We start from the raw sequence: 20,155 nt of genomic DNA, 5'->3' as shown, positions 1-20,155 counted from the left end.
TATTTCTCTGCACATTTTGAGCTCCTTCTCAATAGTCTACCCAGACAACTGTGGCACCTCCACTTCATTTAATGTGTGTTCTTGTTTCTTCCAAACTTAAGAACCATCCTAGCAGTATAAGAATGTTTCCAGGAGCCCTTGCGAGAGCATTATATCTTAAATCATTGGCAAATTATGCATATCAATAAATTCTCACTCAGCCTTATATTCTACCTCCACACCCCAGTCCAACACCCCTCAATACCCATATCTAGGCATGTTCTCTGCATGCCTGCCTGGGGATTACTGTTCTCCAGCACATCCACCCTAATGTTTCTGTCCCAAGTCTCAGAGTCCCATCTCTTGCCCATCAGGGTCTGACTTCGACTTGGGAGACTTGCCAAGTCTACAAATTGAGCCCTCTCAGTTATTCCTTTCCCAACCTAGATATTCAGGTCCTAGACCAAGGTTTATAAGAGATTTAAGATACATAGATCCAAATGCAACCAGTAGTTCTTCATTGAGTTCTGAAGAAAACAGTTGTAAAAGACATATTAGAAATTTTAGAAAAACACAAATTAGGACTGCATGTTAAAATGGTATGTATTATGTATTATGGTGTTAGGGGGCAGTATTTGATGTAGTGATGGTAGTGGATTGGGTAAGAAGGAGTTCTTGTTTTTGGCGATAAAGGCTGTGATATTCAGAGGTACACTGTGGTGATGTATGTGGTTTTCTTTGGATTCTTTCAGCAAAAAAGGATGATGAAGCAAGATGGCAGAACATTAATAATTGCTATGTCCAACACTTGGATTCTGGCGTTCATTATAGTAAGGCATGGGTGTTCATTGTAGTATATTCTCTGCTTTTCTAGATGCTTGAAATTTTCCACAAGAAAAAGTAAATAAATGTATTTATAGAGGAAGGAAAAGTTTTGACTTAGGTATGATTGTTCAAGGTGAGGAAACAACCAGGATCTCTAGGGAGAAACCTTCAGGATGGAATGGTCCTGGAAGTATGCCAAGACAGCTAAGTGATGCTAAAACTATCCCTCAGCTCCTGCAGTACTTGAAGAATGGCATCCTGGGCAGTCTACAAAAGATCTTCTCCCACTTACATGAGGAGAGAGGAAAGATACCTTATTCTACAAGAGTCAATTCTCTGAAATCCTGCTTTAAAAGGAAATCAAGCAAAATAAAAAATAATACAACTGCTCCTAAAATATAGCACTTGCCTTCTCCCTTATTAAAAAAAAAATTCACTTTAAATGACCCATTAATGGGGCATCTGGGTGGCTCTGTTGGTTGAGCATCTGCCTTCAGCTCAGGACATGATCCCAGGGTTCTTGGATCAAGCCCCGCATAGGGCTCCCCACTGAGCAGGGAGCCTGCTTCTCCCTCTCCCCCTGCTTGTGCTTGCACTCTTTCTCTCTCTGTCAAATAAATAAATAAAATCTTTAAAAAAAACAAAATAAAATAAATAAATGACCCATTAACTCTACAAATTACCAAGATACCACACAAACTCTATAATTATTCCTCCTACCTTAGAATACCTTTAATCTTTGGGATGAACTCCAAAGCAGAAACACCTTATATTCGATTCAGTTTTAGTACTGAGATCCTGCTGTATAGGATAAAAAAAAAAAAAAAAGACATTGTTCATACTGTTATTGAGGAACATACTTTGTTCCAGCAATCCTAATTCTGGGTATATATCCAAATGAAATTATTATCTCCAAGAGACAGCCACACTCCAATGTTCATTACAGCCAAGATATGGAAAGAACCTAACTGTCTGTTGCTGAAAGAATAGATGAAGAAAATGTGGTATATATACACAATGGAATAGTATTCGGCTTAAAAAAAAAAAAAAAAAAGGAAACCCTTCCACTTGCAACGAAATGGAAGGACCTGGAGGACATTATGCTAAATGAAATAAGCCAAACAGAAAAAGACAAATAAATACTGCATGGTATCACTTATATAGAGAATCAGAAAAAAAAGAGAAAAGAAAGTTGAACTCATAGAAATAGAGAATGGTGGTTGTCAGGGGCTTGGGAGGTGGGAATGATATAGGAAGAGACTGGTAAAATGGTATAAACTTACAGTTATAAGACGAATAATATCTGAGGACCTAACGTGTAACATGGTGATTGTGGTTAATAATTCTGTATTGTATAATTGAAACTTGCAAAGAGAGTAGAACTTAAATATTCCTACTACTAATAATTGTTATTATGAGATAAATATGTGAAGTGATGGGTATGTTCATTAACCTAGTGGTGGGAAAACTTTCACATTGTATACATATATCAGATCATCACTTTGTACCCTAAATACATTACGATTTTGTCAATTATATCTCAATAAAGCTGAAGAAAAGAAAAAGGAAATAGTTTGTTGATCAGATTGAATCCATCAGCTAAGTTATCTTTCCTTCCACAAATTACCTCTTTCTTTGAACTTGAGACTTCTTGAGATTCAGATTCTACTTATTGCTGCACCTTAATTACCTTAAGTGGATTTCCAGGGGCTTAGACCATGAAGTCACAGAGTTCCTAAAATATTGAGCGCTGTTCTGATTTGCTATATGCTTAATATCTTCACCTAGTAATAACTGAAGATGACATTCTATATTCTCATTTTTCATCTCATGGTGAATAAGCCCATTTAAGTATATTTGCCATATCTTTAAAAAGTGGGATTTATTCGCTAGTTAGTGAAGTGTTAGAACCCACAGTTTTATCCACCATTTTCAGTCAGTGAATAAAATTCCATCTCACACTTACCATGTGCCAGACACAGTACTAGACCCCAGAAGTGTCATGTGCACAGAGTACAGCAGGTCCCTGCCCTCAGAAAGCTTACAGTTCTACAGAGAAAAAAATCAAGATTAAACCAGACCAGCAAATAATTAATTAAGTCATTACCTGTGTTCAAAAAAAAATTTTTTTTCGCAGAATGTTTTAAAAGAGAACAAGAAACAGGGGAACTTCTGGCTTGTAAAATACAGAGATGATAATATCTTTGCCAGCATTTTCAAGGTGAATAATACCAGGAAGTCAAACATGGTTGGGAAGAAGAAAATTGCATGCTTTTGGCAAAATATAGAGTATTTTTTTTTTTTAGAGAAAAAGAGAAAGCGGGAGCGGGGGTGGGACAGAGGAAGAGGGAGAGAGAGAAGTTTAAGCAGACTCCACACATAGCGTGGAGCCCACTGCAGGGCTCGACCTCATGACCCTGAGATCATGACCTGAGCCAAAATCAAGAGTCAGATGCTTAACAGACTGAGTTACCCATGAGCCCCCAAAATGTAGAGTATTTAAACCAAGGGAAAAAATGCTTTAAGAGATGAAACCATAAAATTCTTTTCCACTAGTAGCCAAATGAAGTTTAACTATTTGCAAGCAAAACAGCAGATGATAGTGAAAGGCAGATTTTTTTCTATAGTATATTTTGTTTGTGATGACTGCCAAATTAACTGATATAACCCTAGTGAAACTATTCCATTTTTCCAATAAATGTACATCAAATAAAATAATGCTTCAGAAACTTGTTGTAAAGCATATTACAAATGTAACACATAATCAAATACCACATAAAAGATCTACTCCCAATTACAAATGTTTTAATTTTACTTGATGGTCCCATGTCCTCTTGCAGAAAGTTCAAACATGCTTTCTACATGTTCCCAAGGATTTAAATTATTTTGCCATAGGACTCTGGGGAGATAAGTAAGATACAATTTCTTCTTCAGCAAACACTCAACATATAATTTACCTTACTAGCTTCATATTCTGGAAAACTTAATTTTGCTCTTTTTAAGCAGGAAGTACAAGTCTCTCAACATACATGAAAATTTTACTTCATTTCTATTTTTTCAAACACAGAAACTAAGGCAAAGAGCACATTACCTTCATTATTATCTGCTATTATTACCTTTGGATGAACTGAAATCCTTTAGCGTCAATGAGAACTCTGAAATTTTGAACTGCTTTAAAAAAGTGTTTCTGAATTTAAAAATTAAAAAGGATAGACTATTGCCAACAGATTTTCTGGAGCTAGGTAAAATTTCAGCCCCGGACATTGGTGACCCAGACATGAAAAAAATCCCCCTTATATTCAACATTCAAATACTAATTTATAAACTGGATCTTTTGTTGTCTATGAAGCCATAAAAAAAGCATGTGGAGGGGATAACATCTAATTTCACAGCACTTTACCAAACATCTCATTTCACGAATTTACCCCATCTCTTGCCAAAAATCCACATTAAAAACCCACCACAGATGTTATCTGTCAGGGGAAAGGTTGGGGATGGGGGAAAGCTGTAGGGACAAGTCAGTTGGTTGAGGGAAGTCAAGAAAAACAGAGAAACTCCCAACAGCCAGAGGACAGGGAACAGTCCCAGAGGACAGAGGACAGTCCCAGAGGACAGAGGACAGTCCCAGAGGACAGAGGTCAGCATAGGACAGGGAACATGGGAGGAGGATGGAGCAGCACTTCTAGCAAGGTTTGCACAAAACAAGATTCCAGATCAGGTTGTCATTTATCTTACAGAGGATTTCACGTATTACAGAGACTTTCACGTACATGACTGTATTCAGACCTCATTGTGGGGAGGCAGGTACTATTAGCTACATGTTCCCAGAGGGGGACCTGAGCTGTGGCACTTAGCTAGGGGAACATAACTAATAAGCAGAGCCCAGATCTTCCCGAAACAAGCCCATTCCTCCTCCCAGTAGCTCACATTTGGACTCCTCTGTTATAACCAGAAGCACCAAACTTTAATGTAGGCAACAACTTCACCTTCCATATAAATTTCAGCATGTTTCATCAGCTTAAGATCCGGTTTGTTTCTTTATCCTGCTTTGATTGCATAGTATGTAGGAAATCTGATTCAAATGGATGCACAGTTGTAAAGGGTAACAATTTCTTAACAGCTCTTCTTGTAATTTCAGGAAAACGTCAATTAACTAAAAATAGCAGGAAAAGCATTTTTTCAATAACTTCACAAAAATTAGTTAAGCTGGCAGCACAAATTATAGTGTTGATCATCTCCAGTGTGTGAAGGTACAGAATTCAATTAAATGTACCTGTTGTTTTTGTAACACCGTTTGAATAGTGTCTTGTGTGCCTACACACTCACACATGTATATACATACACATACATGATGTATGTGACATGTACTTATGTATATACATATACAGAGATACATATATAGACAGCAACATATATAAATACATACATAGACTTGAAATTAGAACCAAGTATTTGAAAACAAGGTATTACTCTATGTGTATGCCACTGAAATTTGCTCTGAGTCTTTCTTTGAAAAAACAATAGAGGTAATAACCAAGTAATTTTATCAACAAGAATTAATTGGATTGTATAAGAAGGCTATGATAGGAGCTTACGATGCTGTAGAATTGGACTTAGATAATTATATTCCTGTGCCTGAGCTTCATATGAATGAATAAACAAATGAGTTAATTCATCTTTATTTGAGGCAATCAATCCATGGATATTTACTGAGTGGGGCTTCTGCTTGCTGAAACCTCAGGGTTATGAATTCTAGGAGATATAAAGACACAGTCTAATAGAAGTTAATAATGAAGTGCAAACAGGAACAGATAACCAACCTTACAGAGAAGTGAATAGTGAGTACCATAAGACTAGTGTGAACAGTAAGTAGTAAAGTGGTTCAGAAGAGGGAGAAATCGCTTACCTCCTGGGGACTACGGATGTTGTAGTGGGGGTTCAGCTGGTGTCTGATAGGTGACTGACACTGAACTCGCCAAAAAACAGAAGAAGGGCATTCCAGGCAAAGGAGATACCACAAATCACTTCGTAGTTTAAGAAAAAAGGGGCGGCAGTCTGTAGCCTTCTGTGGGAGGCTCTACCTGACAGACTACAGAATTTGAACTCTATCTGGGAGGTAAGAGCAACCACAGAAAGCTTTGAGGGAAGGGAGAATCATAATCAAAGTGGTAGAATGCAAGATGATTAGAGACTTGGAGAATAGTACAACAGTCCAGGCATGAAGTGACAAAAGTCTGGAGAAGGGTAGTTGCAGTGGAAAGGGAAAGCGAAGATACGAGAAAAATTAAGTCCTAAGTAGCCAAGGCTCTGAAGAGACTCGACACCCCCTAGAGGACAGAGATTGCCTTGTATTCATCACAGTGCCTGACTCTTAGCAAGTGGATATTTGGGTATCTGGCTATTTGCAGAGAAAATGAACACAGAAGATAAGAGAAGGAAGACTTTTGATGATTATGCTCTTGAATGTAAGCAACTAGAAGAAAGGTAGCACTGAACATTAAAATGGGAAAATCAGTGGTGAGGTAGTTCTGATCTTAAAAATAACTACAACCATACCTCGTTTTATTGTGCTTCCAAGATAATTGTGTTTCTTACAAATTGAAGGTTTGCGGCAACCCTGCATCAAGCAAGCCTAATCAGTGCCATTTTTCCAACAGCATTTGCTCACATGGTGTCTCTGTGTCACATTTTGGTAATTTTCACAATACTTCAATTATTTCTCATTATTATTATACTTGAGTTGCTGCAATCTCGTGATAAAACGTTAAAGGATGAGGAGCTGCTTGTCACAAATGAACAAAGAATGTGGTTTCTTGATATGGAAGTTGCTCCTGGTGAAGATACTGTGAAGATTGTTAAAATGACAACAAAGGATTTAGAATATTCCATCAGCTTGGTTGATAAAGCAGAGGCAGGGTTTGAGAGGACCGACTCCAATTTTGAAAATTCTGCTGTGGGTAAAATGCTATACAATATCATCGCATGCTATAGAGAAATCATTCGTGAAAGGAAGAGTCAATTGATGTGGCAGACTTCATTGTTGTCTTATTTTAAGAAATTGCCCCAGACACCCTGAACTTCAGCAGCCACCACCCTGGTCAGCAGCCAAAAACATCAAGGCAAGACGCTTCACCAGCAAAAAGACTTTGACTTGCTGAAAGCTCAGATGGTGGTTAGCATTTTTTAGCAATAGAGTATTTTTTAAATAAGGTATATACATTTTTTAGACATAATGCTATTGCACACTTAATAGACTACAGTAGAGTGTAGACATAACTTTTATATGCCCTTGAGAAATCAAAAAAATTCATTTGACTCACTTTATTGAGATATTTGCTTTAATGTCCTGGTTTGGAACCGAACCTGCAATATCTCCAAGGTATGCCTGTAGAGTGAAATGTGCTAACTGTGTTGAACTGGAATATTTCTGTTATCCTGTTCCCCTTCAGCACACCTAATCTGTAACTGACCCACAAAATGATTTTTAAGTCAGGTCCTGCTGGCATCTCTAGAGTAACATGAGTCATTCCTTTCCTGGGGATGAAGGTTCTCTTTCCTAAGTCCTCACACCAAACTTCTGTAACTCTGTGAAGCAATTATGAGGTCAAAGTAATTTAAAAAAAAAAATACTGATTGTACCCTGCTTAGAATTGCAGCACCAAAAAGACCTAATCTGGGGGATTGTTGTCTAGCCGCACTCTACGTCCAAGGGGATAAAGACAACCCTGATGATGGTTCGACAGACATCACATCCCAAGGACCTATAATGACACCAAACGTGAACTACACCTGGCATGACTGGACTATATCACAGGGACACAGAAGGGGTTAAACTCTTACCCAATGAGTATTACTCATGGAGGTAGCTATTTTAAGACGAGGAAAAAAAATTTTTTAATCCCCCAAACAGATTATTTAGTTGGAATTATTCTCTCAATTGTTCATCATTTTCTTATCAATGCTTCTGTGGACCTTTTTATATAAAAGGACATTCTCTATTTCTGCCAAGTCTGAAAATGTTATCCAATTCTTTCTCATAAAGGCTGCAGTTTGCAAACTTAGCTCACAAACCCAAATAACTATGTAATTAGCAACCACATCTTTAATTTAGAGCATCTGACATTTAAGGCATAGAAGTAAAAGTAATGGTACTGAACACCATAAATGTCTTGATAACAAATAAACCAATAAAAATATTACTCAAGATAATGCATGCCATAAGGAAACTCATAGAGAATTTATATGTATGCATAAAGCATCCATTCAAAATTTGCTTTTACAATCACTTTAAATGAATAATAAACATGTTGCATTACTAAAAATAAACTCATTCAACAACAGTAACAAAAGAAAAGAGAGCATCTGGTGTGGTCTTCTGCAGCTGTTTTCTATTATTAAAATTTTACATTTTGCAACAGACACTAAAGCAAACTAGACTTTTTAAAAATGCTGTATTGATTTGAACTACTTTAAAATTTTCTCTCATAGCCCAAAAAATATAACTTTTTAAACTTAAAACCACAAATCTCGGTCTCTATATTGCAATGGGTCTACATGCTCAAATATAAGAATGGATGGGGTCAAATCTTAATAAACTTCATATACTGAGTATTTGTTTCTGTTTACAAGATTTTTGCTTCAAGAAGACCTGAAAAGGAAAATAGACACAATCTTCAAAATTTAAACTATTTATTCCTCTGCATATTCTAGATACTAAGGCCAAACCCAGAGAAATCTATACATAACATACCATGTAATTATGTGAACTATGACAACCGGATGTAAACTTTGGAATGATTCAGTGAAAAAATCTTATTGGACACCACCACGTGTCAGGTTCTGGGGACACAAATAAATGAAAAAGGAATTCTTGCCCCCAAAGGGAAGGAATGAGCAAGGAAATCACAAGCGCTGGGAGGCCTGGATGCCTCCACGCCAAGCACCTTCCACATCATCTCCTTTAAATCTCACTCTGAGAGGTCATCCTATTGTCTTCATTCTCTCCCTCCCTGTGAGCCTTCTCTCCCTTTCTGGTGTGTCTTCCCCTACAATTATCCACCACCACTTTCCTTTCCTCTGTCTTTTCCTTCCCCTAAAACATTCTACTTCCCCGCCATAAATCCTCCAAAATAGAATGAGGCATTGAGTGGATATTGGTCCAAAAGATGGCCTGCATATAAAATTTAAGATCACTGTCACTATGGAACCCATTTTTGGGTTCAACATCCCTGCTGCATTACAGCCCTCCAAGGTCAAATGCTATGTCCCCAGGAAGCTTTTTTGCCATGTAGTTTTCTTCTCTACTATGGATGGGGTCAATGGACACAGCTCTATACCAATGGTCATTTCTCATGATCCCAATTTAAAATGAAACTACATATATATGAAAATCCTTTCTCCCTGGCCCATGATGTTACACTATACACCCTGTGGTGCTAAATATTCCCATAGTACCTAAAAGATGGACATCTTCCAAAAATCGTACATCTTGGCAAGCAAAAGATACTTGGTGAAACAACACTGTGTCATTTAATAGATGGCAAGTGCTTGAGTGTAAAGTGTGCCCTTTGTTTGGCCAGCCCGGATCAAGACATAATCTCTCTCCTCTTTTCTCTTCTGTCCCTATGTCCTGATTAATTCATGCTATCTGTCTAACCTTTAAGTAGTTGAGATCAGAGGTCCTTTGAATTCTCCAAATACAGTCTGATCACACCTGTTAACCTTGTCAACTCTCCAAAATAATAGAACATTTGGCCTTAATTAATGATTCAAAAATAAGTTTATCTCCTAAGCAAAATTTTGGCAGTGACTCCAAAGGGCCCACACCTATCCTTTAGTTGGGAGGGGGGAAAATGATGGGTTGTGCTGCTTGATGTGACTTCAAGAAGCCCCATCTGCTGGTCTCCAGGCTGCCATCAGCAAATCCAACAGGTTTCTCTCTTGCTAGGACAGCACGCATACTCATCCACATATACAAATATAGTCTCATTGGATCATCCTGCTACTTTTAGAATCTTCTCTTAAAAATACTTTTGATATGCCAGTTATAAATTAGTCTTTAGCAAATTATTAGTTCAGTTTCCTTGGGAATCCCTAACAGAAAATGTTTAATAAAACTTGTTTAAGTTTACCGAAACGTATTGGAAATGCCCTTGAAAGTGAAAATTAAACAAATTTGCCACTTTAAAAATATTGCAAACATCATAATGAAAGCCTCCTTGCAGTTATGCTGAATGAGATTTCAAAATCGACAAGTCAGTTAATGAAGCAACATTTCCATGGCTTCCTCTCCATCCTCATTCCTGGGTCACTTTAAATGAGAAAAGTTGCACTAGTTTTTAGTCCAACCTGAGGGAAATGTACGTATCTATAACCTGAGGATTTTCCATATGTCAGTTTGGTGTTGGTTTGCAAAAATTTGACTCTAGAGAAAAAAATCATGGTAGGAATAAGTGTGGCTACGTGATACATTGTTGATAATTTTTATTATCATTATTTCTGGGGGAAAAAACTAATAATAAAGTGGATTTGCTCTTCTCTGTAAGAGCTTCCAGAATAGATTTCCTACCTAACCACCCGCATATGAATTTACATGGAGCATTGCATTAACTCTAAGCATGAATAATCAGTCCCTTGTTTTTTAAAAGATTTTATTTATTTATTTGAGAGAGAGAGAGAGAACATGAGCAGGGAGGAGAGGCAGAGGGAGAGGGAGAAGCAGATACCCCGCTGAGCAGAGAGTCCATCTCAGGGCTTGACTCCAGGACCCCAGGATCATGACCCGAGCCGAAGGCAGTCGCTTAACCCACTGAGCCACCCAGGCGCCCCTAATGAGTCCCTTATTAATGAGTTAGACTTTAAATTAGATTTTTTTCCCCCTTCAACTTGCCTGGCAAATGTTTTCCTACCAAGTTAGTAATCTTTACAGGTTACAACTAGTTCAGAATATTGTTACATACCCACCCCTTGGCTGAAGAGTGAGACTCCTACCCAGGTGGCTCTGAAGGACAGAGCAGTCGGATCATCCAACCAAAGAGGCTTAAAATCTAATGGCATTTGCCCGGCCACTGTCAGATGTGCTTGGGACCCAGGACTCTTTCTTCCTTTCTGATCTTACCCTTTTAGATTGGAAATGTCTATCCTATACCTGCCTACCATTATATTTTGGAAGCAGATAACTTTGTTTTCTGGTTTCATAGGTTCACAGGTGGAAAGGAATTTTGCCCCAAGATGAATTATATGTCCAGTGTCACCTATAACAGATTTATATATATATCGCATATAGATATTTTGGACTTAGAGTTGATGCCAGAACAGGTTAAGACATTTGGCGATGTTGGGATGGGATGAACATGTTTTGTATGTGAAAAGGGTATGAATTTGGAGGGCCAAAGCAAAAGTGCTATGGGTTAAATCGTGTCTCCCCAAGATCCATACATCTCAGTCCTGACTCTCAGTTCCTCACAATGTGATCGTATTTGGAAATAGGGTCTCTATAAAGATAATAAAGTGTAAATGAAGGCATTAGAGTGGATCCTAATCCAATATAATTGGTGTCCTAAAAAAAAAAAAAAGGGAAATTTGGGCACAGAGATATGCATAGAGGGAAGATGATATGAAGACACAGAAGGAGGGGACAGCCATCTACAAATCAAGGAGAGAAGCCTGGACCAGAGCCTCCCCTCACAGCCCTAGGAAGGAGCCAAGCTTGTTGAACCTTGATTTCTGACTTCCAGCCTCCAGAGCTGTGAGATTATAAATTTCTATTGTTTAAGCCACCCAGTGTGTGGTACTTTTTTATAATAGCCCTAGGAAACTAACACAACATCATTTAATACTAATGGTTTAACATAGAAAATATGTTGATATTTAAATCATAAAGTTTATGTGATATTAGAACATCGATGCTATTAATTATATTTTGCAGTAAGATATTGAAAAAGCTTTAATTTCCTTATAAAACATAATCAAAAGTGGTAGAATTATATCTTGATAGTCATGTATTTGTTATGCATATTCTGCATTTGTATAATTGATTAAAAGGAAAAAAGTCAAAATAGAACACTCTGAAAGAATATACAAAAGAAAAAAATGAGAAGTAAGAGTAATTATATTTAATTGATAAATAGGCTACCAAGTCATTTTCAGAATTTGGCTGAGCTTTACATTTCAGAGCTGAAACCATGATTGTAATATTCAACAGATCAATTCTCAAGAGAAAGAAAAAGCTGATTTATTAAAAATGCATAATTCCCCATCAGAAAAAACTTGCATACAAATAAATAGGACTAGGACTAAGAGTCAGACTTCCTCTTAACTCACTCAAATTAGATTAATGAAAAACCCAAATAACAAACAAAACAGTATCTTTAAGCTATTCTGACGTCAGATTCCATAGAGGTATCTCCAAAAACCACTGCCAATTAAATACCATTCATGAGAGCTTTTGCTTCTAAAGTTTGAAACTACTTAAAAGGAAATCTCTGCCAAATAGACATTGTACCTACATATACTACAAATGAATAAAGAATACCAAATAGACTAGAACAACTCAATCTTTTAACTTTGATTCTTTTTTTTAATGTGTTCTTCATGCCTTCTTTTGAAATAAAAAATAGTTACTTCTTTTATATGGTATGGTTTAAAGTAATATGATCAATTATCATGTCGCAAATTAGTGCTGAATAATGCCTTTTGTTCTTCCAGGGTCTTATTTTCAACCAGGAATGAAGGAATTTGCATCAGCTCTTTGTCCTAGTGCAGAGCAAAAGAGAACCTTCGTCATCTACCACCCACGGGCTCCCCTGCGCTGGACCCCTCACTACCACCACCTTCCCTGAGCAGCCAGGGCTGGAACAGGAGCCCTGGGAGTCAGGGATCTTGCACCCTATGGCCTGAAGGATGGCTCTTCCTGGCATGAGAGAGCTAGAACTACCTGCTCTTTTCCAGATGGCAGTTGAAATCTCAGAAGGGCAGACAAAATATTCTGATTCTTCTCCTCTCTGTCCTTCCCCACACTCCCTAGTTCCCAAAGGCTCTGACAATAACAGTGTACTTTACATTAATAGGATGACTAGAAGTAATTGCTGCGAAAATTTTAGAAGTGAATGAACGCAGCGCCATATCTTAAAAAAACCTGCGTGTTTTCTCCCATCGGGCATGATGATCTCCTTGCCCCGTTGGGTGAAGCTTGCCTTTAACAACACCCTGTAATGTGTGGAGGCACAGAGAACAATGGTGCCCATCCCAGGGCCTGGAGATCCCCGACCAGATCTACGCAAAGGCAGCTATGGCCCCGGGATACAATCACTGGGATGGGGCTGCAACCACTGAATTCTTCAGGATGGGAGGGGCTGGTAAGAGGCGCCCCACTGACTCTGTGGGAACAAGGCTGACTTGGCGACTGACAGACTGTGTGCTTAACTTACTTAACCTCTCTTGAAGCTACTGTCCTGACAGATGACAAATGACTTACACAGCCAATGGATGACATTTTTAATTTTTTTTTTTGAGGGGGAGGCTTATTTGATTTTTTAACCTATAGCCTCCCTGAAACATATTCTTCAATGTCTAAGAGACCATTGCTGGCTCCAAGGCCCATCAGAATAAAGCCTCCACGTAGGCTTTACTGTCGTATATAACGTTAAACATTTGCAAGCAATCTGATTCAAGGCATTCATCTTGTGATATTTAGGATTTGGGCCCTTCTGTTCCCCAGCTAGTAGAGAAAAAAAAAAAAAAAAAAACAGCTTCAGCAAAGACCGGGTTGAACAGCTTAGCCTTGACCCGGAGCAGAGACACCGTGGTAGAACGTCTCAGTTCACCGGGCAGAAACCCGCCCTACTTTGTACTCAATCAATTCTCCTAAAAGCTGGATGTGACTTTTCCGAAAATGGACTGTCTCCCTGCCAAAGCACAGGCAAGCTATTTGGACACATTGTCTCCTTTCTATGACCTATTAAGTGTCATTTATGTACTTAGGGCAGAGACAATTATTTATGGAGTGGGACTTGAGAGAAAGTTCCCTGGAGTGACAGGGACATATGAGGAGTCCTAACCCATAGGACATACTTTTAGGGAAAGTTGAATTAATTTACAAGGTAAAATGCCGCTCAGTTTTAAAGAATAAATTTGGGATGATGAGGGATAAAAAGGACATACAATATGGATTAAGTGAAATTGTTCTGTCGGTGGGGGGACCTTTGATAAAATAAATATTTGTCTAGAAATTAAATTTGCGTTCTCTACACAGAACTGTCACCAGCCTCTAAGGAACCGACAAAGTCCGAGGATGGAAGAAAGTAAAACCAGCAACCAAAGGGTCAATGGGACCAATGAGCCCAGCTCCAAATTTTTACTCAGATCTTTTTCATTTGCCTTTAAATCTCCCTGAGTCTCCTCCTTCCAGGAGGTGGATTGGAGGTTTGTCTTCTGGTCTCCTCGTTTGGCTGCCCCTCGGATAAGCCCTTTTCTTTCTGCACTCTTCATATCTCAGTGATCATCTTGGCTGCCTATCAGGTGCATGAATTTAGGTTTGGTTACAAAGTTGACGAGCCAACTGGGAGCTTTTTGCCCATAGTTCATGGGCTCCCCACCCCCAGCTGGTAATCAGAGTTCAGTGATGAATCCAAGCAGCTGTCTAGGCTCTTTTTCCTAGGGACTGTCCCTGGGGCCCCACCGCACCAGGCACCTAACCTTTGGCACCTAATTTAATTCTTGCTGCAAGGAAATGGTTTTGGGGTTTGCTTTGCACAGACAGACATCTCTTGGTGAGTACTTCCTGTAGAATATCACCTGAGCATATTTCTTCCACCTGTTTGCCTTGGCTCTCCTAGATTTCTTCCTCCCAGTTGGTTGGGGGTTTGGGGGTCTCTTTGCCTCCTTTCCTAGCTTATAAAGCTGATAAGGAAGCCATTTCATTCAGTCAGTGATGCTCTGACCTTTCGGGAGGAACCGGAAAGTAGAAAGCTATTTGGTTCAGTCGGAAAAGCCCCAACTTCTGAGGAGGAGCCAACGCTCACAGAGGTCCTCTGGGCTTCATTTGATTTGCTTGCCCGTGCAGGTTTCCATATCTTTGCAGAAACTGGCTGTGTTCTAACTGGAAAATGGGAAATGACAATTTGATTCCCAGATGCAGTCCTTTGGGCTGTATTCTACAAAACTTTTTTTTTTTTTTTTGCACCACTGCTTGACCACAATATTCATTAGATTCCTGAGAAAAATGACCAATTAATGGATCTGTGAATTATAATACTATCTTGCAGTTAGCTTTGTTTTGTAAAAGGAAGATATTTGGAAATTGGGCCTTTAAGATTTTGTTTGCATCTGGTTCATGTATTTGTGTATGTTCCTGTGTGTTGTACCTGCTAGATAACTTCTCTACCTTCGATGATGTTGCTGAAATTAATTTGTAAAAGAGCTCTATTTAGTTGGTTTAAAGGCAAGAGCTTATAAGAATTGGACATTCTAAAATTCAGAAAAATAGAAACTAACCCAAATGTATTTCAAATTCATGCAATCTTGAAAAATACTCAGTATTAAAGCTAACTTAAGGTTGTTGGTTTAATTAAAGTGAACATGTCTTTAGAATTACCAGCAGTAAATGTAAACCTTTTATTTGGCTTGTGTTTACTGGAAGTCAAATAAGTTCATGTTACCTTCATTGCAAAATTTGTCAGAAAAGAAAAAAAGACCTGAGAACTTTGTCAAATGCCTCAAAGTTTTATGGGTAATCTAAGAACAAATAGATGTAAATAATTTTAATAAATGTAATTAAGACTGCTAGAAATAGTAGGGGAACAACGCTGCATGCAAGGAAAGCAAGACTGGTTATTTAAGAGAGAAAACTTAGGACAAAATCTGAATGAATATAAAAGGAAAGTTATAGGTTTTTGAGCGAAGGGAATCTTTGGAGAGGAATTTTGTGCATGGTCGGGACTAAGATTATGGAGGTTAGTGTGTAAACAAGTTAACCAGGGAGTGAGCACCACCTGGGGAGGAGAAGGGAGAGTCAGCAAGATCAGGCAGAAGGTGAGCAGTGGTGCACCAACAGAAGCCTTAGCTGACTCTCCGAGGAGTTCCAAACGTTGGATTACCCTTCAGAACCACCCTGAATCGGGACTTCTTTACCCTCCTGTTGAACAGTCATTGGACGTGACCACCTGCGGGGAGGGCACGCCCTTGGCGAGGCCATTGTCTTGGGTCAGAGCAGTCCCGCTGGCCTCGGAGAGGTGACGACTGCTGCAGCCTTCCTACAGCCCAGAGCCCTTCGCTCCTGCTGGGCATTCTGGTCTGCACATCCCAGCACCCAGCACAAGCACCCCGATCCTCGCAGTGCCCTCGACGTCCTTGTCTCAACATCGACATGGGAGAGGACAGGGAGGAAAAAAGGAGAGACTGCATAATTTTTTTAAATTCCCCTTTGGATTGAACGAGGCTTAATATCCGAAGTACACCGTATGAAATTGGAATTTGGTTTTTCTCTGTTAAAATGACAGTTTTCTTAGATTAGTCTAAATTATAAACAAAGTGAGTTTTCTTATCTTTAATAGAATCTGCCTAGAGAAACAAAGTGTCTGTTTTGTCTTTATTAGGTCTTTGATTAAAGTTGAGATAACTATGCAACCCTCTGCACTTGCTTTTAAAACCTTATTGCCACCTTGCCTAAATATAAAAGGATTAAGTTTTGTATTGACCTCTAATCCTACCTAGGCATATTGTTTAAAGCCGTCTGATATTTCTGACAAACTTTCCAGAATTCAACTTCTAAATGAAGCCTTTTTGACTAATTAAGCTCATTGATTTGGTATGTCAAATTACATGGGAAGCATTGTCCAGTAAGTGATGATAAACCTCCTTAGGTTGTACGATAGGGTTGATTGCTATCACTGTTCCAGAAATTATATAAAATTCCTGAGGTTTTGATATGTCCTGGTATAATGTCATCACCTGTAATTCTAATTACTAAAGTGTTGTATGTCACTGAATTTCCTTGTCAATCGCATTATCATAACGATTACAGGTCTTTGATATCTTTAAGGTCACAAAAACTAAACTGGGTGAGAAGATCTGGAACTAACGGGAAAACTGCATTCAAACAGACTCTTGTTTGAAACATTGCTGGTTCTCTAATGTTTGCTCTCCCAGATTTAAGGCTATCTGTGACTTATAGAAATTTGGTAAAACATTCCTTTGTAAACAAATATGAAACATGTATCTTTATTTCCCTACCTGATCCCTCCAGAATTCAGAAACTCCCAGTGAGTATTCTTCTATCTCCATAGCAATGCATTTATTTGCATAAGTGTAATAAGAATCTGTTCTCCTTATGTCAGGACACAATTGGAAAATTAGTTATATTACCAAGGCTTTGGCCGGAATGTCCTATTTGTGAGAGATATGCATAGACTCAGCTATGACCAGACACCCTTAAGGAGCTAAGGTTGACTTGATGGAGCCAATAAAGCCCTTTGGAAAAACAGGCCTGATACCTTGCTTCCAGGGGTACCAGCAGCCTTCCGAGGTTAGTAAAGAAGGTCACTTCCTGGCAAGTGCAGGGAACTCAGGCTATTTTGGGAACCCCAAGAAGAGAGGAATTCACCCAAACCTCTAGGTACGATAGGTGAAATCTGATGGCAAGTATTTAGCTTGGCTTCTTAGCTTGAGAAGCTATTAGAAGTTCAATCTGAAATTTCTTATGAAAAGTTCCAGGAAAACAGATTTAAAAAACAAGCAAACAAACAAAAACCTATATGGCCCATCACTATTTTGCTGCACTTAGGTAAATAATTAGGCCAAGTTTGTAAAAAAACATTTTACAAACAAATTATTTTACAGACAAATTAGTCCTAATTTGGCTATCATTGGAAAAGAAGGTGATTTTAGAGAAATGATATTTCAGTAACACACCGTTGTGGATGTTAGATTTTAGTTCTGATTAACTGTTTGTGAGTGCCTATTTGCCTATAAACCTGAGCTAGATTCTCAATTCTGGTGTCCTCAAATATCTGGCCAAGACTCTCCACACTAGTATTTCCAATTTTCTCCCATTCTCTTGACTTGGAATTACTGAGAAATAAAACTGCTCTTTTCCTTAAAGCCCTGCAAACGGAAACTAGACAGCTTGAGGTTAAACTTCAGAGAGAAACCACCACAATGGCCCGTGTTTAGACCATCTTCATGCTTGTTGCTGTATAAACCACTCAAAGATCCCCCAGAGACCTACAGATAATTGAGCAAGTTTATTCCAGTCATCCTGATCTGATGGATCTGCCACTGGAAAATCCAGACTTTGAGATGTTTATGGACAAGAACAGTTCCATGGATCAAAGACCATTAAGAGCTGGATGCCATGGTGACCCAGCAACTATTGTCCACTGCTGAGAACACCAGAAATCAGACTGATTGCCCAAGGGAACAACTGGGCAGATCAAGCTACCAAGTTGGCAGCCTCTACAAAGATCCAAAACCCTCTAAAATGGCTTTAGTACCAGACATAGACTTAACTAAAGCATCAACCGCAATATTCCTTGGAAGACCTAAAAAGAGCCAAGGAATGGGGATTAAAACCCCATGCTGGCACAAATATAATGAATCCTTATCCCAGAACATCTTATGGGAGAAATACTTAACTGTATTCCCCAAAGCACCTATACTGGGTGAGACGCTACTCTTCGATGGATCCAAAAATATATTGCAGGTCCCACTATTTAGAGAATTATTTTTTAAAAAAATGTGACATTTGTGCTAAAAACAATCCTAAGACTGGGCCCCTACCCAATTTAAAAGGTACACAACTCAGAGACCCCAAACCTGAAGAAGACTGGCAAGTAGATTTTACCAGGATATCAAAAACAACAGGTAATTTTTTATATTTGCTAGCATTTATAGACAACTTTACAGATTGGGTTGAAGCTTTTCCTGTTCAGAGAAGGCCTCAGAAATTGTTAAAACACTTTAAGCAAGATCATCCAGAGTGACAGTGGAGCTGGATTTGTGGCAGAAGTCACACAAGCAGTGTCCACAGCCTTGGGCGTTAATGGAAATTAAACCCCTTCCTAGAGACCCGAATAAACTGGAAAAACAGAATAAACATCAAAAAGAACCCTGCTTGGACCAGCAAGCCTCTGACGGACCTGTAACTACTGTTTAGGAGAGCTGGTCCAAAGAAATCCATGGATAAGTACAACAAGCTACTTGGTTACAACAAATCTCCCCTAAGGCCCTAGATAAAATAGTGTAAGAACTACAATCCACAGTACAAAAACCCTGGTAATGTAGAACACTGGGTTTCAACTTGGAACTAAAGATTTCTAAATGAGTGCAGAAAGTTTCCATTCCTCTAATCCTGATCTTTGCCCCATTTAGCAGGAAGTAACCAGAATGATGATTATCCCAATTCCCTCAAGAATGAGCAATAACCAAAAGACAGTGGGGATTGACACTGGTAACCAAAGGGTTAACAGGGCTGATAAGCACAGCTGCAACTTTTACTCAGACCTTTTTCATTTGCCTTTAAATTTCCCTGACTGTCCTCCTTCAGGGAGGTGGATCTGAGGCTTGCCCTCCTGTCTCCTCGTCCCCCTCCTTTGGTTGCCCCTAGAATCAACCCTTTCCTTGCATGGTCAATGTTTCAGTGATTGTCTTTGCTGTGCATCAAGCAGATGGACTTGTGTTAGGTTACAAAAGAAGCTATCGTATACTTGCCCTGATTTGGTTTTTTATTATTTATTTATTTATTTATTTATTTATTTATTTATTTTGCCTGGCACCTGGACTTCACAGTACATGATTACTACTTCTCAATATCTTATTCCTTCAATCAACCAATACTTTTATGTACCTGCTATGCACCAGTTCAGTGGCTATCAGGGGTCAATATTGCATGCTCCCTGCTCTCATGCAGCTTAATCATGTTATCCACAAATGCAGAATTACAAACAGCTTTAATATGGCTTGAGGAGCATAAGAAAAAGGCTTTTGAAGAAGACAGACTTAAACCACAAAGAAGGAGGAAAACCAGAGGGTGTGGCAAGTGGACAAAATGAGAAATAGTCATAGAGGTTACTAATGACTTCACATAGAATTTTGTTGATGTTTTTAAAGTAGAAGCCAGACTGGAGTGTTCTAAGAGGGAGGGAGTGGGAGAATAAGTCATGTAGATAGCAGGAAAAAACAAAAACCCCACTTTCAGGAAGCTTGGTAGGGAAGAACAGAAGAACAATAGAAAGAACGTTACCTGGATGGGGAGGGTCAGAGGACAAAATTAAAAACCTAGTAGCTTAGTTGTTTGTCATCTCTGGTCCCTACCCCCATCTCTGCCTATCATGAAAATAGCACATGGACAACATAG

This window comes from Zalophus californianus, chromosome 2 (assembly GCF_009762305.2).
Source record: "Zalophus californianus isolate mZalCal1 chromosome 2, mZalCal1.pri.v2, whole genome shotgun sequence".
NCBI classification, from domain to species: Eukaryota; Metazoa; Chordata; class Mammalia; order Carnivora; family Otariidae; genus Zalophus; species Zalophus californianus.
This window is presented reverse-complemented; position numbering follows the sequence as displayed.